General features: G+C 43.6%; 2 long non-coding RNA genes across 3 annotated transcripts in view; both read right to left on the minus strand.

Moving 5' to 3' along the window:
- LOC148670536 (uncharacterized) overlaps positions 1 to 24,697 on the minus strand; it is a 408,685-nt gene that overhangs the window by 283,176 nt on the left and 100,812 nt on the right. The gene's annotated exons all lie outside the window — the stretch shown is intronic.
- LOC148670565 (uncharacterized) lies at positions 3,924 to 7,241 on the minus strand. Its single transcript, XR_015936983.1, has 3 exons — positions 7,131 to 7,241; positions 5,140 to 6,030; positions 3,924 to 4,027 (listed from the first exon to the last, which is right to left on the minus strand). It is a non-coding gene; the product is annotated as an uncharacterized LOC148670565 (long non-coding RNA).

Here is a 24,697-nt window from a genome sequence, read left to right on the forward strand (position 1 = left end):
CAGGGAATGACTGGGAATCACCCGTCAGCTCCTTCCAGAGGGAATCTCCTGTGGGCTGGGAGGCTCTTCCCTGGTGTTTCTGCAGACGAGGGGAGTCTTGGTGAAAACGCTGTGCTGTGTGTGTTGTAGGCTGCCGGTGTCTCTGAGAGAAACGGGCTGTTTGTGTGGGAAGATGTTCTTTCCTCAGGAGGGGAAAAGTCTGTCTGGGGCTCAGCTGGAATAACCGAGCGGGAAGGAAAGTTCTGGAAGTGCGTCTCCTCTCCGGCTGCTCCAATCCCAGTTACGGCGACACGGGGACAGAACAGGAGTGATGAGCGAGTCTTCTTTCCTACACGGGGTATTAGTGGGGTTTTTTAGGAAACAGGACACAGAGATAGAAAAGGACACCAGTGGGAGAGAGTCCTGAAACTGACTGATGAATCTTTCAGTTCTTGTCTTGCTCCGGGTTGTACCCAGTCCCAGTTTAAACTGGTTTACAATGTGGGACTTCTGCCCTGACACGACCCTACATGTGTCTCCACTGGAGACGGGAGTCCTGTAAAGTGTTTTTAGACAGAAACCCAGCAGAACAGACACATTAGAAGCGACCTGGAGGAGAGGTCAGAGCGGGGAGAGTCTCTGGATAAGTATAAATACCAGAACTTCGCTTTTTACAGCAACACTTTCTAATTAAAGTGTCCCATTACTTCACTCTCAAGAAAACAATTTAAAATAACAGAAATGCAGTAGTCCCATTTTATTAGAAAAGGATTTGATCTCCTGATTGTTACTCTCACTAATATAATACTTTCTGTGTTGTTATCAGTTACAGTTACTCCGACGCCGGGACTCATTACAGCTCATGACATTAATCACAGTTAATTAACTCTTTATCCTGAGTGTCGTCAGTCGTGAACAGAGGTCCTTCCAGTTTCTATGTGCTGTATCCAGTACGGGGTCGCGTCTTTCACACTAATGAAATGCTAAGAATGAAAACTCATTGAAATGAATTTACAAGATAAACAGCGGAATTTATTCAAACGAGACTGTATTAATACGAGTGAAGTTTATATGTAAATATTTATTAATACCTCATATTGTATTTCGGTACCTCAGCAGATATATGAACCTGGTATTTTCACCCACGGCTATTTAAATAAGTTCAAGGAGGCAGGTAGTTCGCTCTAAGTGTAACCCTGTCTGAACGCTTCACCACAGCAGGCAATAGCTACTAGTTACGAACTACAATTCCCACAACCCCCCTGGGCGACTTCCTGCGGGCGTCTGCACCGCGAGTCCCTCACAGCCTGGACGTGGTGACGTCACGCAGGTCCCTTCCTATGCTGGCTGCAGTCAGAGACGCGTGCAGAGAATAAACTCACACTGGATCCCTTTTTTAAAAGTTTTTCTAAGAAGTTAGTGACTATATGGGAGCGTTTCCAGAGGTTCTTACAGAACAGGAGAACTGCAGCTGGTATCGCGGATCTTCCTCTCAGTCTCGTACATCCTACACTCATTACAGGTGATGTTACACTGTCCCGTTTAAAAACTCTCACACTCTGTTACACATACACGAATAAACAGGACAGTTCCCCACACTGCACCCACAACACTGTTTCACACGAGTGTGTTTTTCTCTTTTCACTCTGTGCTTCTGAAAGCTTCTTCAATTAACCCTTTTTATTCTTTATACATACAAGTATGATTAGTGCTGAATACAGGGAGGTACATTATTATTTAGACTTTATAGTGTAACGCAACGGGGGCTCTGGCGGGCGCCCTTGCCACATCAGGTCGGCCCCATCCTGACTGAGGCTCGAACCCGGGACTCCCGCATCTCTCTGCAGCGACCCAGCCCCTAGAGCTAAAGAGAGATCTCTCCACAGCCCACTAGCTGTAGTCCTGCTATCACAGGGAAGGGCGGTGACGTCACCTGCTCTGGTACGCCGGCTCTTACACAGTACCTGTCGGCCGTAAGCGTTACAATAGAAAGCTGGTAGTTTACTCTAATAACTCCAGTAAATTATCCACAATTTGGTAGAAATACAAGATTATTTGAATAGAAATACATTCAAAATAATGTACAACCTGTGTGTGTAGTGTGTATAATGATTATGATCCCAGTCTGGACTGGTGAGAGGAGCACAAGGACAGAAGACTGGGGGTTAACAGCACTCAGCTGGTCTGTGTCACCTGATAGTGCCCAGTGTAGAGTCTCACTGCCCCTGACTGTGGAGTCCAGCCTCTCTGATGAGTCTCTGTTAGGCTTTACAGACTGCTGGGGTTAACGGCACTGAGCTAGTCCGTATCACCTGATAGTGACAAGTAATAGGTTTATTCCATGCTGAAAAAAAGAAGAGAGAAAACACAACGTTTTGGTGCTCACACCTGAAGAAGGCTCCACGGCCGAAACGTTGTGTTTTCTCTCTTCTTTTTTTCAGCATGGAATAAACCTATTGTTCCTTTGCAGCCTAGGCATGCTGATGCAGCTACCCACCTGAATCACCTGATAGTGCCCAGTTTAGAGTCTCACTTCCCCTGACTCTGGAGCCCAGCCTCTCTGATGAGTCTCTATCAGGCTTCACAAACTGCTGGGGTTAACAGCACTGAGCTGGTCTGTATCACCTGATAGTGCCCAGTGTAGAGTCTCACTGCCCCTGACTCTGGAGCCCAGCCTCTCTGATGAGTCTCTATCAGGCTTCACAAACTGCTGGGGTTAACAGCAATGAGCTGGTCTGTATCACCTGATAGTGCCCAGTGTAAAGTCTCACTGCCCCTGACTCTGGAGTCCAGCCTCTCTGATGAGTCTCTTAAAAATATTGGTCCATTAAACTGATGAGGTATGAAAACAGGAGAAAGATATTTATACACAAATACTTTTTAATAAACAGTGAAACTCAATAATCTCAATAATGTCTTCCAATTACTGTATATATATAAAAAATCTCAACATTTCAATGCAGCACATAAAGTAATACTATTGTACTCTCCCTTCTGTTGGTAATGTTCATCTTAAAATGTTTGTTGATAAAGCTGGGATCCGCTTGACTAAAGTTAATAGAAAAACCTTAATCTGTAAATGTTTTCAAGGCACTTGGCAACACAGCAATCACGTCATTACACAATAATACTGGCAAAAGGAGCCTTCTTCAAGAGAAGTACTGAGCAAGATACCGTCTCTGCCATGTTGGAGTCTCCACAGGAACAGGAAGTAGGATGAGGGAAGAGGGAGGGGCTTCAGATGGGAGGCTGCTGTGATTGGATACAAGCTGGGAGGGAGCAAAGCTGCTGTTATTGTTCTCTTTAAACATAATTAATTTAGTTTAGGTTAAATACATCAGTACCATAAATTCAGATGATTAGAGATTAGAGAATGTTTTAAGCAACACCTTCTCTCAATCATCTTCTGTGGCCTTTCTCTCATTGTGCTGCTTCTGCTTATCATTCAAACTCCTTTATGTCTTGTATGTCTCTTCTGCTTCAGGGGACTGAAATAACAAACTACTGTTCTGTATCTGTCTACAATTGAGTCTCTCTACTGTCTCTCTCAGCTCCTCAGACCTCCTGCAGATCCTGTGGTCCTGTCCTGCTGGAGTGAACTGTGTTGTTGACACACTGACCTGCTGGAGCGTTTCTGCCTCCTCTCTGGCTTTTTCCTCATAGCGCTGCCTGAGCTCCTCCATTTCCCTCCTGTGTGTCTCCTCTCTCTCCTCTCCCTCTCCTGCTCCTCTCTCAGTTCCTCTATGTCTCTCTGCAGCCTCTCTCTCCCTCTCTCTCCTCAGCTCCTCCTCCAGCTCTCTCCTCCTCCCCTCATCCCTCTCCTCCCTCAGCCTCTCCTCCAGCTCTGCTATCCACTCCTCCAGCGCTCTGATCTTCTCCTCTCGTGTCTGGATCTCCTCCTCCATCCTACGGAGGTAGTTCTGCAACTCCTTCTAGTGCTCTCCTCATCCCTCTGTTTCCTCTCCTCTCTCTTCCTCACGATATGCAGTTGTCTCTGTCTGATGTGGGACTCGACCTCCTGGTTCGACTGCAGGGTCTCCTTCACTCACTGCAACAGGAGGTGAAGTGGAAATCTAATAAGTAAATTGATTCTTAAAAATGTAGAGAGCTTTGAAAAAAATATATTGGTGCTTTTAGATAACATATTTCAAGGATGTAACTGCTGTGCTACAGTACGTGCAGAATTTTAGAAAACAGTTCGTCAACAAAGTACACTGTTTAGGTTAGTTTAGAAGACAATGTACCAAAACAATATATGCTGTCTGGGTCATTAGAATTAGCTGAAAGTAACTGATAAGCTTTGAATAACAAATCTAGTTTTTCTTATCTCGCTCTATGATGTAATCTGTTTTCTCTTAGAGAAAGGGGAAGTTTTAGAAGGGACCAAGTGCTGAACTTTTTTACAGCGCAACGTCTTATAAAAACCCTGTACTGCTTGTAACAAATTGAGTCTCTGGTTGCACTTGGCGAAGTGGCAGCAGGGCTCCCAATATTGCAATATTGAAATAAAGACCTTACTGAGGTAAGAACTCTCTCTTGTGGCTTCCTTGATAGTTATATTTCCATGACAGAGGAGAGACAGGAGCATCAGGGAGGTTAAACATGAGAGGAGATTAATATTAATTGATGGCCCTCTGTTCAATCAGACTTCTGCTCCTGTTCTGAGCTCTTCTGTCAGTGATACACTGAGGAGTTTCAGCTCTATTGGCATTTTAGACTCTTGAGCTCAGATCTAACGTAGAAAAGTATAATTCACTCAACAGATAATAATTTGTTCAATTACAGTAAAGTGGACTAAGTCACCTCTTGTTAGAGTTTCTAATGATCTGGTGATGGGCCCTTTCATCCATTCCTGTCCTGCTGGACTTCAGAGCTGCCTTTGACACTGTTGGTCAGACAGTCTTGAGGAACAGATCAGAGAGGTTGTTGGTGTGACTGAACTTCGCTGTGATGGATTAAATCTGATCTCAATGATAGAAAACAGTTCAAGTACAGCACAGAAGACCAGTTTAAGTTGGTAGATATCAGTGTGTTAGTAATACAGTACAGAGTGGAGCACAGTATGATTTTAATTCCTTATAGGACACCAGATAGTTGAATCCCTGGGTTTGATGACAAGTAAGATAAGTGACTCGGTAATACAGCATCAATCACACTCACTGGCAGGAGGAATCCATTCCACACTGTTCCTCCTCTTGACAGGCAGTCTGGGCTCCTCTGTCTCTTTCTCCAGCTCCTCTTCCTTCATTGTCTTTCTCATCTTCTCCTTCAGCTCCTCCTCCACTCCTCCTCCAACCTCTGTCTCAGCTCCTCTGTCTCTCTCTGTCTCTCCTCTTCCCTCTGTCTCAGCTCCTCTATCTCTCTCTGTCTCCCCTCCAACCTCTGTCTCAGCTCCTCTGTCTCTCTCTGTGTCTCCTCCTTGCTCTGTTTCAAATAATCAAGTCTGATCCTCTCTTCAATCTCCTGATATGTCTCAGTAGTAAAGTGCCACCCATAGTTTCCTTCCACCATGTCCTCTATCTTCTCCAGTAGTTCTGTGACCTGAGTGTGGTCGCCCCTGTTCTTGTTGAGAACATGATACCTGTTCCCACATTTCACCACCAGCCACTGGAGCTCCTTCCCTCCTCTCTCAAAATGCTGCTCAATGGTTGTGTGTCTCAGTGTGTCCCCCCAGGTAAACAGCACTATTGTGTGTCTCCAGACTCTGTCAGTGAGGAGCTGCAGGTGTTCCTCCAATGTGTTCCTTTCTTCCTCTGTGAATGAGGAGTCTACAGGTATGGCCAGGACGAGAGCGTGGGGTTCTGGGAGGCACAGAGAGACACTGCACAACCTCCTTTTTGATAACTTCCTGTCTGACCTGCTGTGGATCCCAGCCTGGAGTGTCAACCACAGTGACCTGCCTCTTAGCTATTTCACCTTGACTTCTCACACAATGGTTCCTAGTCTGAAACTCCTCTCTGCCCAGGATGGTGTTTCCTGCTGAGCTCTTCCCAGACCATCGTCCCCCCAGCAGCACGATCCTGATCTCTGAGAGACGCTGTGGTGCCTCCCCTGTCAGAGACAAAGATCACAGATTATTCTTCTTCAGAAACTAACTATTGATATTTCACAAATTCTTTTCATAGATCTCTTGTATACATTCAATTTCTGATAAGTTTAAATTAATGTTATTATTTGTATTACAGGTATTATTTTATGTTTATCAGTTCTCTCTACAGGACATATTTCTTTTGTCATTAGATACTGGCATTTTATTAATTTCACTGTTGTTTCATGGGGTTTCAGGAACTGAGTCTCTTTAGTCTGAAGGGAGTGTCCCACAATGACAGGCTGGAGGTACTGAGCCACATACATACAAAATATTCAAAATCCTCAGTGACGATTAGTGAACATTTAGATATTGATATTTCAGACATCCTCAGAATTAACATTGAAACACAAAGGACCACTAAGACTTAAAATCAAAAAGAGGTTTTGTGTTGTTGAAGCAGATACCCTGGCTTTTCTCCAGACACAGCTGGATGAGCTCCCCCAGTCAAGACATAAATCTCTACTGTACACAGAGAGGGGTGGGTGTGGGGAACAAGCTGCCCAGCCATGTTGTTGAAGCCGATACCCTGGCTTCTCTCCAGGCACAACTGAATGAGCTCCTCCAGTCAGGACAGGAAAAACAGCTGCATGAGAAGCTGGAATCACTACTAATTATGGACCAAATAAATTCCTCTGTTGTTCATCTGTACTTATTCCTCTCTGGTATTATCAACTGTACAATAAACACAGCCTCTGAGCAACAAACAGGAAACGATCATATCTGAGCATGTCTGAGCATCATGAATACTAGGTGTGAATCCAATACCATCAGCAAACAGACAGGTTTTACATCAATCATTTTTGCCTTAAATAAACACTTTATTGAAATATTTAGTAAATTCCAAACAGCTTGGGTTTTACAGTACCGATCTCTGATCCCTGACAAGAGAAAGTGGAAGTAAACAGCTCTTGTCTCTCTCCTAGTTCAGACCCTGTGTGTTTAACAGACAGAACAAACTCTCAGCAGACGAGAAGAAACTTCTTCAGACGCTACTGTGCAGAGAAGAGACCCTCAGTGACTCCCTTACTGACACTCTCAGTTAGAACAAAAGAAAGCTCACCAGGGCTGAGCGCTGAGCTCTCAGAAGCCATCTCTCTCTCTCTCCTTCTCTTCCTGCTGATGTGGGGTGGGGGTTTCCTGTCCTCGCTGTGACACAGCTCTGGTGTCACCTAGTGGATTTCTAAAGTTCATTACCAACTGAACCGGTTCATCATTAAGACCAAAATAAATCACTTGAATATCCAGGTCAACTCTTACCAGCAGCCAGGGCACTGGGGTCCACACCCCTACTCTCACACACAGTGTTCTGGATCTGTATGACCAGCAGTCAGGACACTGGGGTCCACACCCCTACTCTCACACACAGGGGTGATATTTCTTATAGTGAGAGTGCTGCTGGAAAGGTGTTAGTGGGGCCAGCATGGGACACTCACCCTGCGGTCTGTGTGGGTTCTAATGCCCCAGTTTAGTGACACGGACACTAGACTGTAAAAAGTTGCCATAAAGAATTATTATTATCATCTTGTACTTCCTTTATTCTGAGGACAGACATGTCAATAAAGGGGAACTTTAACGCTATTCTTATATTCCAGTGTTAGAAAGATTCAGCATTGATGGGTGCATTTCAAACACAATAAAAGTAAAATGGACACAGAAACATGAAAACCTCAGTGTTCATCACAACACAGTGAAATTTCCAGGTCTGCACAGCGCCATGTTCTGTGATTCAGAACGAGGCAACAAACCTTCCAGTGAGGTGAAGCAGCCCTGTGACACTGTAAACAAGCTGGCTTGTAAAAATATCTCTTTTGATCCGATGGAAATAGTGCTCTCGTCTTCCTGATGGTTTTACTGACAAACTCTACTTACTCTGCATACAGAGTTGTAACATTTCTGGAGGGAAATGTCTGCTGAAAAACCTGTAATTATTCACTCGTACATCAGTAATTATGGAGACTAATGAGCAGGAAGGGCTGCATTACATCAGCATTCGAGGTAACTGGAATGGGAGTTTGTGACAACATGGTGAATGACAGTATTTCCACAAAGCCCAAGTTATTGTAATTCATTTCAAAATATGTAGATTTTTTTCTACATGATCCATGAATTTATTTTGTTACTGAGATTTCATGTCCCGCGATCTAGGCCTCAGAGAAGCAGTCAGGAGATTTGATGTAATGGCGCCCCCTCTTGACCACAGGGTGCCACAACAAGTGATGATCAGAAAGCAGAAGGTTTTTTATTGCAAGAAGAAACAAAACAAGCAGAAAATAACATACAATACAAACAAGGACACATATAACATCACCAGGGCTAAATAAAACAGGAGCATTTCACAAAAAAAGATTACGTTCACTTTTTCATTCAAGTTCCTACATGTAGAAAAAATCTGGAGAAACAGCCTTATGCCTGTTTAAAATTCTGTGTCAGCAGGCTGCACAGGAACAAGGAAAGGTTTGAAAGGACAAGACTAGAGACACAATGTTTCAGTTGTGAATCTTCAGTACAGTAGCAATACAGGTTCAGAACAGAGAAGTTCAGTTCAGTTTCTTGTCATCTGCACAAGTGCAATGAGATGCTTATTTGCATGTGTGCTCCTAAACAAGACATCAAGGAAACACCAAAAACACAGAACAGCAGCAACAACAACAACAAGTTAAATAACATACAACTAGAGAATAAAACACATCAGTATGAGTGGTGTGGGTGGAGTTCAGTGATCTGACAGCTTGAGGGAAGAAGCTGTCTCTGAGTCTAGACATTTGTGCCTTTATGCTCTTATAACTCTCACCAGGGAGAAGGGAGGAGAACAGTGTGGAACCAGGATGACTGGTGTCCTTAACGATACGCCCAGCCTTCCTGAGACAGCGAGTAGTAAAAATGTCTGAAATAGAGGGAGCTGTACTCCAGTGATGGACTGGGCTGACCTGATCACCCCCTGTAACTCCTTCTAGTCAGACAACAAGCTGCTGCCAAACCACACTGTAATCCCACACCTGAGCCACTCTCAATAGCACACCTGTAACATGTGGTAAGGACAGCTGAAGACAGTCCAAATTTCGTCAGCTGTCTGAGGAAGTAAAGGCACTGTTGTACCTTCTCAGTAGCTCCAGTTACATGCTGGGACCCTGTTGGCGATTAAGGTACCCAGGAACTTGAACCTGCTAACCATCTCTACAGCCACCCCATTGATGTGAAGAGGGGTGTGGTCCCCACCCTGCTGTCTGAAATCAATGACCAGCTCTCTTTCGTTTCACTGACATTGGGGCGGAGCGGTGGCTCTGTGGCTCAGGATCCACGCCTGTGACTGGAAGGTTACCGGTTCAAATCCTGCAGCCGGCAGAGGAATCCTACTCTGTTGGGCCCCTGAGCAAGGCCCTTAACCCCAACTGCTCCAGGGGTGCTGTACAATGGCAGACCCTGTGCTCTAACCCTGAGCTTCTCTCCCTGTCTGTGTCTCCATGGAGAAAAGCTGGGGTATGCGAAAAGATGAATTCCTAATGCAAGAAATTGTATAGGGCTAATAAAGAACCTTATATATTGAAGGAGGTTATTGTCAGTGCACCACTCCCCCAGGTTCCTGACTCAACCCTGTAGGCTGTCTCCTTATTAGCAGTGATTCGGCCAGTGAATGTAGTGTCATCAGCATATTTGAAGATAGAATAGGAGCTGTGTCTGGCCACACGATCGTGGGTAAACAAGGAGAACAGCAGGAGGTAAGCACACAGCCCTGAGGGACACCTATGTTGCTAGTCAGTTTGGAAGAAAGCTGTCCATCTACCCTCACAGTCTGTGGTCTGCTGGTCAGGAAACCCATAATCCCCTTGCACAGAGAGGTGCATATGCCCAGGTCATTAAGCTTCCTGACCAGTCTGGAAGGAGATACTGTGTTAAAGGCAGAGCTGTAATCAATGAATAGAATTCCGACGTATGTGTCTTTGTCAGCCAAGTGAACCAGGGCAGTGTGAACAGCCAGGAAAATAGCGTCCTCAGTGGACCTGTTGCACCATATGCAAACTGCAGGGGGTCTAAGCACTCAGGTACAAGTGTGTTAATGTGCCTCATGAGCAGCCTTTCAAATCACTTCATTATGGGGCATGTGAGTGCTACTGGCCTGTAATCATTAAAACAGGAGTATTTTTCTTTGGCACTGAAATAATTGTAGTTTTCTTAAAACATATGGGAATAGAAGATTGTAAAAGTGAAAGATTAAAAATATCCATAAACACTGAGGCCAGCTGGTCCGGACCGGACTGCTAGCTTACAGCTTCTGCTTGTGAGCTGGCAGGAGAAGCACTAACAGATGATCTGACTGTCTGAAGAGTGGGTGGGGGATGGAGCAGTAGGCATCTTTGATAGAGGTGTATCAGTGATCGAGAGTATCTGCACCCCTTGCTGGGCAGGAGACATGCTGGTAAGATTTCAGAAGAACCTTCCACAGGTTGACCTGATTAAAGTCTCCCGCAACAACAGATACAGCATCAGGGTAACTGTTTCACAGCTGGTAATGTTGGCATATTATACACTGAGTCTGTACTGTATATGAGCTGGGAGACCCCAGTAGTGTGTCTGTACTGCAGAGGTCTCCACACAGAGGTCCTGTTGTTTATGTATATTACTCAGGGATTCTCTGTGATCTCCTCTCTCTCACATTGTCTCCTGTCTTCTTGTGTGTGTGTTTACTGAGAGATTCTCTGTGATGTTGTCTCTCTCACTGTGTCTCCTGTTCAGTTGTGTGTGCTTATAACTGAGAAAGCCACCAGCTGTTAGAAAAAGAGCACAAAATGACAAACAAAATGGCAGCTACAGAGGTTCTTATGAAGAGTAAACACACCCATGGTTCTGAGAAATGACAACCTTTCTCAGAAACGAAAACGCTGTGAGAGGTGTGGAGACGTGCAGTAACACAGAAACACAGGTCTGCAGGTCACAGTACAGCAGAAATAGCCCACAGAAACCACAGAGAGACGTGCTGCACAATGTGCTTCCCTTACACTGAGAATGAAAGTGAAACAGGAGTGGTGTGTGACAACTTTTCTTTTCTTAAAATGTTAAGTGTTGCTTACAGATGTTTAACTGGTGTCCTGTGTACAGTGAGAAGGAGATGGTCTTGGGCAGTTTCATATTGAGCTCAATACACACAGTGACACAGAGCTGGGACTGTCCTGCAGGACAGACACATTGCTTGGGTCTCTCAGCTCTTATATACAGTACAGATACATGTCATACAAGAGACAGTCAGTGCAGATTCAGGCTGTATTGAGCTCAATACAAACAGTGACACAGAGCTAGGACTGTCCTGCAGGATAGGCTTAGTGTATTATATGCCAACATTAACAGTTACCATGTTGCTGTATCTGTTGTTGCGGAAGACTTTAATCAGGTCAACCTGTGGAAGGTTCTTCTGAAATCTTACCAGCATGTCTCCTGCCCAGCAAGGGGTGCAGATACTCTCGGTCACTGACACCTCTATCAAAGATGCCTACCGCTCCATCCCCCACCCACTCTTCAGACAGTCGGATCATCTGTCGGTGCTTCTCTGACATTTACTCTTTTCGAGAAAATGGGCACACAGACAACTGGTAACAGATTAAGGAACTTTATCACCCTGCAACTCCCAGATGGCAGCCCACTGGAGCTCAGCAGGGCACTCACCCTGCGGTCCATTTTGGTCCTAATGTCCCAGTATAGTGACGGGGACACTAGACTGTAATAAGACTGTCCTTCAGATGACACGTAAAACTCAGGTCCTGACTCTCTGTGGTCAATACAAATCCCAGGGTGTTTCACGAGAAGAGTAGGGGTGTTACCCCAGTGTCCTGGCCAAATTTCCCCTTGGCCTTTACCCATCATGGCCTCCTAGTAACCCCCATCTCCGAACTGGCTTCATCTTTCTGCTCTCCTCCCCACTGAGAGCTGATGTGTGGGGAGAGGACTGGGGCATCATTCACGGTGGGGCTGTACACTGGTGGCGGTAGTGGGATCCCCATGACAATTGAAATAGAAATCTAATAAGTAAATTAATTCTTAAAATATAGAGAGCTTTAGGAAAATATATAACAAGGATGTAACTGCTGTGCTACGTGCAGATATTTTGAAGACAGTGCGTCAACAAAGTACGCACTGTCTAGGTTACTTTTAGAAGACAGTGTATCAAAACAGTATGTACTGTCTGGATTATTAGATTAGCCGAAGGTAACTGATAAGCTTTGGAAAAAATCTATTGGTGCTTCTTCTTTCGTTTTTATGATGTAATCTGTTTTGTCCTAAGGAAAGGAGAAGTATTAGAAGGGACAAAGTGCTGATTTTTCCCTTATATTGCAACATCTTATAAAATCCTGTACTGCTTGCAACGAATTGAGTCTCTGACGCACTCTGCGTCTGAGTGACAGCAGGGCTCCCATATTGCAATATGAATAAAGACCTTACTGAGTGAATGAGAATACCTCTCCTGGCTCTTCTTTGATAAAATTTGAAAAGCGAGCCACAGGGGTGTTCTCTTCGATAAGTCAGGGACTTATAATGGGTCTGGGACCCGGCGAGTCTGGGACTCGTGAAACGAACATATCTTAACACAGACATGTGGTTTTTGCTCTGCGGAGTAGTTAATGTGATAGTGTTCTAGAAACAGTAAGGCATTGTAGACAATGGGTAATGAGAGCTCTAAAGGCAAAGCTGGGCTGAGCGGTCCAGCAAAGTACATGTACGACAAATTCAGAGAAAAAAGGAAAAAAAAGAAAAGCAGGAGTAGGTAGGTTAGAGTCCCACTAAGCCCGGTTTAGAGTGCCGGCAGAAGAAAAATATTTTTATGTTCATGAACTGGTAATAGGTGTAAGGGAACTTGCACATAATTTATATATGCAAAGGAACAAGTAATAGGTTTATTCCATGCTGAAAAAAAGAAGAAAGAGAACACAACGTTTCGGCCGTGGAGCCTTCTTCAGGTGTGAGAGAGACAGGGCAGTAGGCAAAGGTAAAGTAACGGGAGAACAAAGGTTGGGAGGGAGAAGGAGTGAGAGGCGGGAGCAGGGGACAGAAACAGAGGCCAATCAAGAGGTGTGAAGTCAGAATGGGTGCAGAGAGGTGTGAAGTGAAACTTCCAATGAATGGAGAAAATTTAAAAGAACAGTAGTCTGTCGTTAAGGGAAGGGAGAATGTGTGATCCTAGCTGCAGAATAATTTTAGTTTTTTGGAATTGGAATTATGTCAAGGAAAGAGGAATCACAGAAATGATGGGAAGCTTCAAAAAAGTCTAGTCTTGAAACTAAAGAACAGCAAGCTGCAGCTAAACTCATGGCCTCATGCCTTCTAAAAAGAAAAAGTCTCCACCCAAATTAGAAAGCGGTCCGGAGCCAAAGCCTTTTCACTTGTTCGTGAAATGCCAATGTGCACTTTTCCAGGTCCAGAAGGAACACCAGCATATGTACATTGACCTTGGTCTCCTAGTGAATTATTTGCATTAGTCAAGACTTTTCCTAAATTGCCTGATGATCGTAAAGAATTTAGAAGAAAGGCAAGCCTTGTTCTTGATTGTCTTAAGCCTAATTACAGTGACATAACCTTGTTGCTAGATCATATTGTTCCTAAAGGTTTACAAGATCCTCTAAAAAGGAGGAGGCAGATTGGCGGATACATGAGCCAAATGATGAAGAAGTATCCATCTAAATTAAACCACACGGACATGGAGAGGAAAATTTAGGTGGCCGCTTCTAAAAAGAGGTAAGGGTTCCTCTTTTCTAAAAAGCCCCTTGTCCTTTCCATGTTGCTGTGGTGGGTTCAGGGTTTTTCTGAAGCTGAAGCGAGTGAAACAGAAAAATTTGTTAATGGTGTATGTATTTTTAGATGCCTGTTTTGTGAAGGTGGGGTAGAAAAGGAGGGATTGCTGAAGGAATAGCGTCTCTCCCTGCCCGTGTGGTAAAACTGAGTGTTGTATCCTGGTCAGGTGTTGTATCCTGATACGCGGAAAAATCCAGGTGTTGTATCCTGGTACACGACTGCAGTACGGCTGAGGGTAGTAACTTAAACTGTACTCGCAGAAGAGCCGAGGTTGGTAACTCGATTCATGTGTGTTATTAAAGCCAGGATTTGGAACCTGGACATTGTTCCCGAATTGTGATAGTTCGTCAGTTTGTCTCAACTGGGGGATTCCGCGGGACGCGTGGGAGACGAGAACATGGTTTGGTGTAAAAAAAAAAAGAAATTAGATGAATGCAAAGTGAAACTTAAAAAGAAATATGGACGAAATTTAGGCTGAACAGGAATGTAGAAAAGTGTATGAACATAGGGATAAAAATAAACAGATAAGAGTTTTATTTTAGAGGAATATTTGGAGATTCAACAGAATATTATAGATGAATGCAAAAATCCCTGACAGAAAAGCTAAAAGCAATGGCTGAACGAAACAAAGTTATATATGCAGAAAAAGCAAAAGAAGAAATAGAACGCCTTAAGAGAGAATCTGGGAGAAGGGTGGGAATTAGTGTGGAGATTTTTAAAAGAGTATTACCCACCGAAAATTGAGTGGAGAAAAATAACAGCATGTAAGCAGAAGGAAGTGAGGATGTTTCAGATTTTACAGAAAGGTTTATAGCTTTATAGATAGTATACTCGGGGTTAGCTGATGAAATGGAAGTGAATGAAGATACTTACACAATAAAAAAACAAATTTACTTGAGTGGGTTAAAACCTGATGTTGCCATGAATGTACAACTATGCTTTCCTGATATTACGGAGAGAAGAGACAGATTTGATTTAATAACTCACGAAGCATGTATGCAGAAGTGCGAGTTCTGCAAATGGGAGGTAAAAAGACTCCCAAGGAGGAGAAAAAGGAGCCGCCACTTTGTTGCAATTATAGTGTATATTATAGTAATATTATACCGAGATATAAGACCCCTTCAAGAAAATAATGAGGACTGGGATAAATCTTCTGATTGGGCATATCCAGATGGGGGAAAAGAGGGACAAAACCCCAAAGCTAAAACTACTAATAAGCTGGTGTGCAGTTAAAAATAACTGTGTTTTTTGGAGAAATTGTAAGAAAAGAGGCTTGATTTCACAATTAAAGAACATGTCAGAAGCTGAAACGAGAGCCGGGCGTGAACTAATAGATTTAATCTAGTAAGCCCCTTTGTAGCCTTCCTAAATTTATCTCAGGATTTAAATAAAAGTGAAATAATCTTAAAATGTGCAGTAACTGGGGGACACAGGAGCACAGCTGTCCTATTTTTAGACTAAAACAGCATAAAGATGTGATATAAAGTTTTCTAACGGGTAACAGGAGGCTACAGGAGAAGGGGGCATTGGTTGTGTTTAAAGCAAATATAAGCTGTCACAGTATTCTTGGGAAAAGATGTACAGTTTTAACTACTGATGTGGGTGGGGGGACACCCCAGACCTATTGGGCTGGGATGCCCTGCAGCATTTATAAGGAATTACTGTATGAAATAGCATTTATGTAAACTAACTCAATAGAGTTATGTGATATTGTGATTGTTTTACCTAATGAGGGAATCCATAAGGCCGGGCTACTCCAAGTATTAGATCTTCAGACTAATAAAAGGAGTATAAACCAACTACATGATAAAGCCAGGGTGAATGCCGTCTCAGAACGAGCTCGTCTGGTGACGTATTAGCTTAAGGAGGGTAGTGCAGTCCAAAGACAAAATTGCCTTGACCCCTGCAGCAGAAACCGTTTTTGATGTTTTGAAACAAGCTTTCTTGCAGGCACTGGCCCTGGACTGGATTCCCTCAGACAGATCATCTGTATGTAATCTGTATGTGAGTGAAAGAAATGGGTTGTGAGCTGTTGTGCTGGTGCACGAGCATGGAGATAGGCATCGTCTGGTGGGTTATTTTTATTCAGGACCCCTTGATGCAGTAGCCAAGGGGCCGTGTTTATGTGTTGTGCAGGCTACCTGCCTGGCTGTGAATAATCTGGTGTAGAACCAGCAGACCAAATGAAAAGATTTAATTGAAACTTGTAAAAATGCTAAATGGAAAATTGTAGCGATTTATATAGACTGTATATATACATTTGGTGTATGCCACAATTTTGGATGGCGGTGGAGGAATAGGGATTTCCTCAACACAGCAGGGACTCCAGTTGAGAATGCTGGGTTTGTCTCTGAACTGTTAGAAGCTTTGCAGCTACTGACTGAAGTAGCTGTGGTAAAGTGTAAATCACATAATAAAGAAATGCTTCCAGTAACTCGAGGGAACAACTTTGCAGATGCAGCTGTCATGTGAGCAGTACTTGTAGAACAGGAGTCTGAGACCCCTGTGAAACCTCTGTTGGTGAAAAGGGGACAGCTACAGGACATTCAGGCTGAGGCCTCTAAAGCAGAGAAAAGGACATGGTTAGAAACGAATGTGGGGCTGCACGATGATTGGGTGTGGTCCTGCCAGCACACTGGACGCCCTGCATGCCCTCACAGCCTAATGGCCTTTGTAGCCCGACAAAGGCACTCTGTCGGACACCCAGGTGGGAGTCAAATGGTGTGCCGGTTACCCGAACCTGGGTGGGGACCGTGTTTGAAGCAGTAGCCACTTATGTGGTATCTCAATGTGACGCTTATCAAAGGAACTCAACTACAGTTCAGGTGCAGGTGCTACAGCTCAAAAGGCCTGCTCCTGAGAAACCTTTCAAACCTGGGAAATTGAAAATTGTAAAGGGAAACCTGGGCTCTTATAATCTGTTTTCCCAGTGGGTTGCTGCCACTGCCTCTGTGTCTATCAAACACTTGATCACAGGGAAGGTGTGTCAGGCTGTGGAATGAAGGAACAGAACTCTGAAAGATCGACTAGACATCAGACTGAAGGAACGCCATGGGATGCGGGCTGGATCAAACAGAACTGTGTAACAGAGCCTGTTTGATATCATCACAGGTCAACCAACGAAACTTCCTGGAGGGATGAATTTGGCTAATGGATTGTTGAATTTGCTAATTCTCTATTTTAGTATTGTAGGTTGTTATTTGAAGTGGTGCATGGGGCTGGTGAACAGGTGCTGGACGCTTGGAGACCTCCAGTAGAGGGAAGACACGGCCTGATACCTGGTGAGTGGGTGTGGGTAAGGATGATATACACTGCCAGATGTTGCAACCCTGCTGGGGAGGGACCATATCAAGTGCAACTGACTACCGACTCTGCCATCTGAGTGACAGGATGAGATCGCTGGATCTACGTGTCGCACTGCCACCAAGCCACTGCACCAGAGACTGAGTGAACTGTTTCAGTTCTGTTGTTACTGTTTCTGTGTTTGTTGAGCTTCTTGAGGGAGGCCGACAGTGTGCCTGTTAAGTGTAAGGAGTTTTACTTTGATAAATGGGCATATGGAATCAATACTTTATCAATCAGCCACAAATAATAATCAGAGCTCATGTTGGGTTTGTATTGCTATAAAAGATGCTTATGGGAGTAATCCCCTTTGATAGAGGTGATTATTTAGGTTAATTGGCATGGGTAAATAGTTCTGCTTTTAGTCTGAGTGTAACTTAAATGTCTTAGAATGGAACGAACCGAATGCTCCCTGCTATAATCACAGTTCTAGGCCATCCTCTGTTAGGGTGATAGACAGCTGTTTAGGTGAGCGAAGACTAAGCAGTACTTGTATTCCAGACAATTCTGAGCACCTTAATGACTTAGCACAGCACATTTATGATGAAGAATAATAAAAATATATCATAATTATAATTCAGATGATTGGGGCATTGGTGCGTGGCTACAGTCTGTGCTAGGGACTTGGGGAGGGTCTCTGGTTCAATACATATTTGTTGGTCTGGTATTAGTCTTTATGATCATATTGTTAATATCCTGCTTGAAAAACATGTGGACTAATGCTGCTGCTTCTGTGCTAATCATATGCCCTGAAGGGATCACGAAGGTCAAGAATGATTTCCTGGGAAAGGTTTCTACATCTCTTATCTAGAGGTAGAACATAATTGGTAGAACAATAATGTTCTAAGGGAGGACTGAAGAATAAAGAGATAAGAAAGATGCCCAGGAAGTGGGATAATAATATCATTTTTGTGTTTTTGTATGTTTTTGCAGACTATGCAGTCTCTTGGCTTGAAGTAGGCTTTGTGCTCAAATATATATGAAGATGCTGCCTGTCCTTGGTCAGTAAGATAACGGGCATGAATTTGGTAAGCTGGCTATATGCCCAGAACATGAAAAGAACTAACTGCTAACTAATATAATTAATTGGCAGGGGTTGCTGTTTTATTATTTGTTTAGAATATTTCATAGTAACTCTTTGTGTTTTAAGGTATAAAGGACTACTTATTTTTTAAGTCTGGTGGTTGCAGGCCAGACTTCCATATGCATATGAATAAAGGGACTTCCGCTTCACAGACACCTGAACTTTGTCATTTGTTTGATATTACACTCTCCTACTGGGAAAGACAGTGTGGATCAGCGACTAACCTGCGGCAGTGTCTGTCTGTATCTCTTTGTCACTCGAATAACAGTGCCTGAGCTCCTCCATCTCTATTCTGTATCTTTCTACAGTCTCTTTCAACTCCTCAGTCTCCTGTATTTCTCTACTGTCTGCAGACTGTGTGTGCTCTTGTGTGTCTGCGGGCTGTGTGTGCTCTTGTGTGTGAGTTTGTGCTGCTCTGGTTTCTCCTCCCAGTAAAGCTCCTATCTGAGCTCCTGCTGCAGCTCCTATCACTATTCCTTGTGCTGCTTCTGTTGCTCCTGCTAGGGCCCATATTGCTGCCCTAGTCGTGCTCCCAGTATCACTGCTCCTGTGCTTAGGTGTGGCTTCACCAAGTCCAGGTGTCTCTCTGCCTTCTCTCTGGCCTTTTCCTCATAGAGCTGCCTGGGCTCCTCCATCTTCATCCTGTGTGTCTCCTCCCTCTCTCTCCTCTCCCTCTCCTGCTCCTCTCTCAGTTCCTTCATCTCTCTCTGCAGCCTCTCTCTCACCTCTCTCTCTCCTCAGCTTCTCCTCCAGCTCTCTCCTCCTCCCCTCATCCCCCTCCTCCCTCTGCCTCTCCTTCAGCTTTGCTATCTGCTCCTCCAGTGCTCTGAACTTCTCCTCTCGTGTCTGGACCTGCTGGAGAGTCTCTCTGTGTCTCTCTGCCTCCTCTCTGGCCTTTTCCTCATAGAGCTGCCTGAGCTCCTCCATCTTCCTCCTGTGTGTCTCCTCCCTCTCTCTCCTCTCCCTCTCCTGCTCCTCTCTCAGTTCCTTCATCTCTCTCTGCAGCCTCTCTCTCTCCTCTCTCTCTCTCCTCAGCTCCTCCTCCAGCTCTCTCCTCCTCCCCTCATCCTCCTCCTCCCTCTGCCTCTCCTCCAGCTTTGCTATCTGCTCCTCCAGTGCTCTGAACTTCTCCTCTCGTGTCTGGATCTCCTCCTCCATCCTGTGGAGGAAGTTCTGCAGCTCCTTCTGGTGCTTCTCCCTCAGTCTCTCCTCCTCCCTCAGTCTCTCCTCCTCCCTCTGTTTGCTCTCCTCTCTGTCCCTCAGGATCTGCAGTTGCCTCTGTCTGATCTGGGACTCGGCCTCCTGGTACATCTCACTGTTGTAGTAGCTGCCCTTGTATCCTGCTACCAGCTCCTCTAACTTCTCCAGCAGCTCTGTGACCTGAGTGCTGCCCCTGTCTTTGTTGAGGGCGTGATACCTGTTTCCACACTTATCCACACTTATCCAGCAGTGATTAATGAATAAGGGTATTAATCCATCCATCATGTCTTCTGTGTGTTAGTACTCCATGCAGATCTCTGTAGACCAGTAAATTCCTCCTAAACGATAGCTACATCCAGGATGTCCCTCTTGGATCCATGACAGTGATGCAGTATTCAACTCAGATGCTATCCAGCCTGGGCACCATCTGGACATGTGGGGAGGAGAATAGGATAGTTTGGTCAGAACAGATGTATTTACCTGGTGGGCCAATACAGAGACACGCAATGGCATGTACAGCAGCACCAGCAGCCATGGTTGCAATAGGCTATAATGTAAGGTGTGAGTAGACTAGGCTGAAGTAATATGTCTTCAGTCTGCATTTGAATACTGAGATTGACTCTGCATCCCAAAAATGGAGTGTGAGACTATTCCATAAGCTAGGGGCCCTGTAATTAAGGACTTTACAGCCAACTGTTTTTTTATTAATCTGTGGAATATGAAGAAGACCTACATTCAGTGATCTAAGCAGGCAACTTGGATGGTCAACATTAATAAGTTCCATTAGATAGACAGGTGCCTGACCTCTGAGAGCCTTGTAAGTAAGTAGAAGGATTTTGAAGTCCGCCGTGTACCTGACAGGAAGCTAATGAAGAGAGCTAAGTATGGAGGTTATATGGTCGTACTTTCTGCTCCTAGTAACAATTCTAGCTGCTGCATTCTGAATTCACAGTAAGGTGTTGAAAGAGTGGTGGGTGTTCCCTGATAGTAGGGCATTGCAGTTGTCTAACATGCTCTATGCATTGATTTCTTTGTATCTTAAGTGGAGAGAAACTGCCGTAGTTTTGCAATATTTCTTAACTGAAGGAAGCATGTTTTAGATACTGTTTAGACATGAGAGTTAAATGAGAGCCTTGTGTCTAATATGACGTCTTGGTTACGTGCTGAGTCTCTGAGGCAAATTTTTAATCCTGTGAGTTAAGTGCTGAAGTTATAGTAGTCCTATCAGTATTGTTTCCTCCAAACAACAAAACTTCAGTTTTATCAGAGTTAAATAACAAAACGTTTTCACACATTCAAGTCTTTACTTAATTAATGCAATTAAATAAAGTGATAATAGACGAGTTGTCGTTAGGTGTAAACGAAATGTATATTTGAGTGTCATCGGCATATGAATTAAAGTTAATATTATTTTTTCGGATTATCCTACCTAGCACCAACATGTAGAGAGAGAACAATATTGGTTCCAGCATTGATGCCTGTGGTACCCCAAATTGAACATGTAACAGTAATAGTGTCATCCTTTTGGAACTTTAATCTATTTGGGATAACCAATGTCTAAAATCGCCATAATGCTGGAAAATAATAGACTCAATAGTGCAATCTTCCACTTTTGTGGTGCTATTTCAAGCTAACTTTGTAGTTTTAACTCTTAAAACAAAGGTTAGATTACAGCACTCACCCACAGTCTCATGACACATCACACAGTGACACACCACAGCTCATGACACATAGAGCTACTTTTGACATTTCTAAAAGAGGAAATGTGTTTTGTTCGGACTTTACTATGTTCCCCATCCTTTCACTAAACTCTTCCTCAAACTCTTATACAGTAGATTTTGTACATAGACACACAGTACCCTGGCTCCAAACCAGTATCATCTTTAGACCATATGAAAATTTGAAAATGGGCTCCTTCTATGGGTGACCGGTGAAGTTTCAGAAAAAAAATGTACTCTGCTGTGTCACAATATATAGTGTCATAGTGTCCACATACTTGAACTGCACCAGTACAGTTGGCTCAACACCATGTGGTGTCTCCGGGGGAGAGTTTATGTAAACGAAGGTAGTACTTACACCACACTTTTCTTTCCTCAGATCCGTGGCGTTTCTTCCAATAACTGTCTTCCTAATACAGTCCGTAATCCGTTCCCTTAGTCCTGATCCGTTCCGAGATCCAAAAGTCCGTAATAAAGCCAATCCGCGATGTATCCTTAACCAGTGTCCGTAATCCAAAAACATAAACCTTTTCTCCTTGCAGTAGTCCGTTATTCCTTAGTCCGATCCTTAACATGCACCTCTTTCCACTCTTTTCCTCCAAAACGCATTCACCTAACCGGCTTCCGCCCTGTTCACTGCCTCCGGGGCACTTATATTTCGGTTCCTGATGCGTCTCAGCTGTGTCTCATCCCTTTCCATCTACTGGTCAGCTGATTCTTTTTGTCCGCCATCTTGCTAAGGTCCATCTCTAGTATTTTCAGTGTTTCATTTCGGAAATACCTGTTAGAGATGACCTTTCCCTGGGTCCTCTTACAACCAGTATAAGTTTCACACCAATATACTTGGCTCCATACTAGAATGAGCAGCACACCAGTCAACATACTCTCAATGTCTGTTGCTCCGCTGCAAAATCATCTTCTGTTACCCACTGAAATGCCACTTCGAATCTCCTCCTTGATACTGCAGACACCAAGATTGCTGGTCTTTCACCCAAAAGACCAGCAGATCCTTCAATCTTTAAGTGTAGGACACTCCCTTCAATCTAAAGAGACTCGGTTACTCCAGCCTGGCAGTGTAGTTCATTTTCTTCAGCTCAGTTTGCTCTTCTCTACACTAATTCCAATATACAGTAATTTCTATAACATCTATAACATGGTGACCACTTTTGTACACAATATTTTAAATGAGGCCTCACTAGTGCATTGTACAGTTTCAATACCACTTCCCATAATTTTAATTATTCAATTTTCACTACAACTAAAGATTTTGTTTTCCTTTTTAACTGTTTCCCCTGCATCCAGAAAATGTGAATGTTTCTGTCCTGGATTCAAAATTGACAAAAACAAACACGTAGTGGTCCAAGCTTAATTCAACATGTTCTCCATGTGTCAGTAGGACAGAGTGCCTCATCCTTGCAGTTTCCCAATATCCCCTGTGCCCTTGAGATGCGTTACAAGCCAGCCTTAGTTGACAACAACAGGGGAACAGGTCGTTTCTGTACTGTGTTCACGTATGTGGACACTATGACACTATGTGTTGTGACACAGCAGAGTACATTTTTTTCTGAACCTCTGAACCTCTGAACCTCCACCAGTCATAGAAGGAACCGATTTTCAAATCTTCTTCCTCCATAAAAAGGCATGAGAATCAGGCACCTGGATCAGTGGTTAAAATTGATCCTATTTCCAGATCGGTGATAAAAGTTCCTCATATGGTTGCATGGTGTTCAATCCAAATATCACTCTCTCAACCACCCTCTAAAAATACTCTCATTATTACAGTGTACACTATGTGAATGAGTCTCCGTGAACACTCTATGTACACAGTGTATGATCACAGTATAGAAACTCTCTGGAGAGGAAAGCGCAGTTCTCTAATCCACAAGGTCACTAAGATATTTGACAATATAAAACAAACATAGGCTAATGGTGTTTTAAGCTGTGTTCTATTGTGTGTGCAGATATGCTACATTTTTCATACATATATACTGTGTATTATCCAATAGCCATTCAAAAGTATCAGTGTCAGATGATCTGCTATACAATGTCAGATGGTGCACTCTGCCTGCAACCATCATTTGTAGCCAGGAAAGTGACTCACTGATTCCAGGTAAAAGATGTACTCTGCAGAGAGCTGTCTGAGTTCTGTTCTCAGACTGACTCTTCCAGCTGGGAATGCTGTATGTGTTACACTGTGGCAAAGTGGAAGAAATCCTGCAGTCTATTGAGTAATGAGAGAATTCATACATGAGATAAAGACTAGTTTATTGAAAAGAGGCATTAATGCGAGCAAGAGTTGATGTACCTGAAAGGACGAGGTCTAATGGAAACATGTGAAGCTGAGGCAAGCGATGATGGAAGACTCCGAGGCTGATTTGCAATAATGGACAGGAGCAGTGGGAGTGATGCAGGCAGGTGACTGTGCAGCACAGCAGGACTGGACAGGATAATCAGGAACAAGACTGGAAATGACCAAAAGTGCACAGACCACCAGGTAAGCAGGAACAGAAGCAGAAGTGTGCAGGATCGCCAGAAAGTAAGATGAGACTAAAACATGGAAAATAACAGATCAAGGCAGAGTGAGACAGAGTGCAGAAACAACATTCAATAAAGAACATTTTATATTTTGGTCTAAAATCAACATGCTAATTATTATAGAAAATGCAAATTAATTCCTGAACTTTATACCATGTTAAGAGAAACATAATCCACTTTCAAACTAGAAATCAGTTAAAAGCAGAATCATATCAGCAGGGTAACAATCCATACCCTGAGTGAACACTCCTGGACACTGGTTATTATCACTCTACTTGCTCCAAGAGGAAATACCGTAGAAGGACTGGAGTGCTGAATTTCTTAGACCTCTTTACTAGGTTCATTTTTAGCATGCCACTCATTGAAGACCTGCTTAAATAACTCTTATCTCCTCAGAACCATGGTATCAATAAATATACAGCCTCATTTTGAAAGTGAAAGGGTAGCTGTATCTGAGCTTGGGGGCACTCTGAAGTTGAAACTTCATTGTAACACGAGGTTCTTGGGTGGTGAGAGCAAAACTACTATTCCCATACTTTCTGTTTTTCTACACAGTGCTGGTTGTGACGAGCTCATGTTCATTCTCCTAATGACTAAGTTCATGGGCTGTGAGAGCCAAGTCGGCCCAGAAAACAGTAACAAGAAGAGATGAGCCAGGGCTGATTGCTTCTTTATTACCCCCTCTCAGACTATGAAAACCGGTACAAACAAAATATGACAGGTTAGAACACAAACTCAACATTGTTCTCTATCAAAGTCACCTGGAGTTGTCTTCTCTTGTATTCATCTAAAACTCAAATGTCACCAAACGTCAGAGTCAACTCAAAATCAGGTTTTGGCATATATCATCATATGTTGAAAATGGGTCTTGAGCAACATTTGTGTCCGAACACTGAAGAGGCAGGAGAAGGACATGAAGTAGTAAGAAAGGAAACACACACAGTCATTGGTAAAAATATCAGGGTTGATTTT

Source organism: Lepisosteus platostomus, chromosome 5 (assembly GCF_059453375.1).
Source record: "Lepisosteus platostomus isolate fLepPlt1 chromosome 5, fLepPlt1.hap1, whole genome shotgun sequence".
Classification (NCBI taxonomy): domain Eukaryota; kingdom Metazoa; phylum Chordata; class Actinopteri; order Semionotiformes; family Lepisosteidae; genus Lepisosteus; species Lepisosteus platostomus.